This window comes from Gopherus flavomarginatus, chromosome 2 (genome assembly GCF_025201925.1).
Source record: "Gopherus flavomarginatus isolate rGopFla2 chromosome 2, rGopFla2.mat.asm, whole genome shotgun sequence".
Classification (NCBI taxonomy): Eukaryota; Metazoa; Chordata; order Testudines; family Testudinidae; genus Gopherus; species Gopherus flavomarginatus.
Window position 1 is genome coordinate 299081484 of NC_066618.1, and position 3720 is coordinate 299085203.

Below are 3720 nucleotides of genomic sequence, written 5' to 3' on the forward strand. Positions count from 1 at the left end.
GCTGGGCAGCTCAGTAGTTCAGCGCTAGCTCTGCCACCAGGTGTGGGCTGGGGACTGAAATGCCGCGTGGGACCCTCTGGGCCATGCTAGGCAGGAGGCCAGTCTGAATGATGCTAATGGGCCCCTCCGTGTCTAACCCACCCCTGCTCCCAGTCACACACTAGCACCCAGAGAGCCCTGCTCCAGTCCCCTGGCCCTGCTGCCATCTGCCTCGCATGTGCCCGCTCTGCGCTGAGTGCCCTGGTCCTGCGGCGACTGGCTCAGGCTGGGAATGGACAGTCAGTGGCTGTGGCCTGGAGTGGCTGGTGTCACGGTTTCTGAATCAAATGATCAGCTTCATTCCACTACTGGCCTTTTTTTAAAAGCAGCGAAGAGTCCTATGGCTCCTTAGAGACTAACAGCCATTTTGGAGCATGAGCTTTCGTGGGTGAATACCCACTTCGTCGGATGCATATTCACTCACGAAAGCTTGTGCTCCAAAATGTCTGTTAGTCTATAAGGTGCCACAGGACGCTTTGCTGCTTTTACAAATCCAGACTAACATGGCTACCACTCTGACACTTTTTTAAAAAGTTCTCTAACATCGCTGTTCAAAGACCTCCGAGACACCACATCTAGCAGCTAAAGCTGGGGCCTGGGAGTTAGGACGCCTGGGTTCTGTTCTGAGTCTGAATGGCCTCTGTTTCCCTCTCTGGGAAGTGTGGCTAGTACTTCAGTCATCTTAGGTGGGTTGTGAGGACAAATCCACTGATCTTGGATGTGCTTTGAGTTTCTTAGACAGCAGAATCCCTTGAACTACAATGTACAATCCGCCAACATGGTAAGTTCTGACATGAAAGGATGTGAAACCGACAGAGATTGGAGTTAGAAAATAATTAGCTACTTCAACAGGCACGTTAATTTCATCTGTCAGAGGGGTAGCCGTGTTAGTCTGGATCCGTAACAGCAGAGTCCTGTGGCACCTTATAGACTAACAGACGTATTGGAGCATGAGCCTTCGTGGGTGAATACCCACTTTGTCGGATGCATGTTATGTATTCACCCACGAAAGCTCATGCTCCAATATGTCTGCTAGTCTATAAGGTGCCACAGGACTCTTTGCTGCTAATATCGTCTGGTTCACCTGCATATTGATATGTCTGATCCTTTCCTAACATGCCTTTCTGTAGATGTCAAAACTTGATACTTCGGGCTTTGTTCCTTACTCAGGGGTGGAGGGCCTTTCTGATACGATTGCTTTGGCTGGTTTCATCTTGGCCAAAGTCTCTTGTTGTATGGGACCAATGTTTAAATGCACGGAGCTGCCTCCAGAAGTGTGCTGCTCTTGGACAAAAAGGATTTGAAGGTTAAACATTAAGGGAATTATGTGAGGAACAGAGTCTACCAAGAAGGAGCAGTTTTCTCTTTAAAAGTATATCTTGGATAGAGAAGAGCTGGGAGCCGAATTCCATCTCCATTGCTCCTGGGTGGCTTTAGCATCATGTTATCTTGTTACAACTTGGTCTGTAAAATAAGAGCTCCAATAACATGTACGCAGCAGCACCATCATCGCTAGCTACCCATGGCTCTTACCCTGGCAGCCTGGCTCACTTTGCTTCAAACCAGCTGTAGGAAAATCTGGAGACTGTACCCGACTGTTACCTCCCTGAGGGCCACATTGCCAGCAGCATCTAGGAGCATAAAGTTCTGTATAATGGAGAGACTGGGACAGGTGCATGCAGTTGTGTGGCCTGTGAAGACTCTAGATCCCAGCATGTATCAACATGGGACTTTTGCATGCTGGGGCTGTTAGCTTCCATGATCCCCAGATCCCCTGTTAGTTCTAGCTATCTGACCATTAATCTTCCTCTCCCAGATGCCCCCTCTAGAACATACACAGGAGAAAATCGGGGAGGAACCGTAAGCCCCTGGGCCCCTCCCAACTCAGTGTCACAAACATCATTGTTGTAGCACCTAGAAACCCCAGACATGGCATTGTGCTAAGGGCTGCACAAACACAGACATGTCCCTGCCCCCAGAGAGCTTCCGATCTAAGCATGAGACGAGATCACAAATGGGTACAGACGGGAGTACAAGGCAACAGTGAGACAGTGCGGTCGGCATGGCAGGCCGTGCCCTCGGCACACCAGTGGCATAGCGGTTGTCAACGTAACATCAGGCCTGTGCCGTTCGCTCCCCTCTTCTGGAGCTTATGGAAGGTGTTTGGGCCAGTCCCACGCCGGCTCTTGGATGGGCCCCGACCTGCAGCTCGCTACCGTGCCACTTACCATTGCTCTGTCCTGGGCTTCCTAACCAAGTCAGGCTGAGCTCTCTGAGATCAGGGAGTCATGAGGGATGTCGGGGGCTGGGACGTGGAGCTGCTGCTCAACGGCTGGGGCTCCCCAGACTCCTCTCAGTTCAAACTCTCTCTGTTCTCTCCCTGCAGGATCACCTTCCATGCCACAAGATGCTGCGCCTGGACCGCCGGGCTCTCTTCCTTCCTACCCTCCTCGCCCTCCTTTTCGCTCCCTCTTCTGGATTTTTTGGCTGGCTGAGGCAGGGAGCAGCTCCAGAAAGAGACTCCATCCCCCTGACACCAGCGCCGGACTCCAGGAGTCTCCCTAACGCTCCCTTTGAGATGACGACGGGGGACGAGCGATTCCTGGCTGAGGCCAGGCACCTGGATCTGTCTCCACTGGACTCTTGTCACCACAAGGTGTCACTTATCTCTTCGTTGCAGGAGGTCACTAAATGGGCTGGGGCTGTACAGAGAGGGAGGAGGGAATGGTCCGTGCCCCAAAGCACTTGCCATCCAAGGTCCAGCTCCTGCACGCACTTCCGCATGGGCTTCCCTGTGAGCAGGAGCCGTGCATTGCATTCAGTGGGATTGCTCCCTGTGTGTAGCTGTTTCATGTTTGCATGATCAGGCCCTAAACAGAGCAGCAGTGAAAGGGAGCGGGGGAAGGAGACAACCACCAAGCAACGGTGCTCAGGCTGATGGTGCCACTGTTCCATATGGCCACAAATTGCACTGGTGTCCCTAGGAGCTCTCCTCAGCTGCCCAGCCCCTCGTTAGCTGGCTCGTTTCCTGTGAAGGGGGTCTTGTGGGGGGCCCTCGAAGGTGAAGCAGGTCACCCTGTTTGTCCGCTTTGTCCCCCAACCTCTCCAGATGTTCTTCTAGGCCACCTCCTACCCCTGGAAGGCTCCCCAACCCTGGAGCGGGCCCACGCAGCCCCTGCATGTTCACATCCCTCCTCCCCCCAGGAGGCCTGAGGGAAACAAGCCGCATTTATTTGTCAAGTATATTAAGATGGTGCCGTCTTCCTCCCCCTGCTCTGCAGCTGTTCCCGGGCAGAGCCCTTGCTGATGGCCTGGGGGTGCCAGTGGGGCACATGGTGCGGGCTCCTTGGTCAGTCTGCTTCTCTGATGGCTTTTAGGCTCTTCTGCATTTGCAGAGCAGCTAGAAGTGGGGAGGGGAGGGGAGCTGGCCTGGTGGGAGGGGAAACAGCTGCTCTCAGATAGTGGGAGAGGAGCTGCCCGCTGGGGGCTGCAGGGGAGGAGAGGGGACTGAGCAGGGAAGAGGCATTGGGTTAACATCTCCAGGGGAGCAGAGGCAGAAGGGCACCAGCTGGCTTGACTGTGCTTTCACTGGGAGGGGCCATGTGAGGAGGGGCTCCCCTTGTGTTATTGGGGTGCCTAGAGGGGCTGTGTGAGGAGGGCATGGAGGATAGCAGCGGGGGG

At 54.1% G+C, this 3720-nt stretch overlaps 1 protein-coding gene across 1 annotated transcript in view; it reads right to left on the minus strand.

Annotated features, from left to right (window-relative positions):
* Positions 1-3720, minus strand: part of EEF1D (eukaryotic translation elongation factor 1 delta) — a 420646-nt gene that overhangs the window by 59550 nt on the left and 357376 nt on the right. The gene's annotated exons all lie outside the window — the stretch shown is intronic.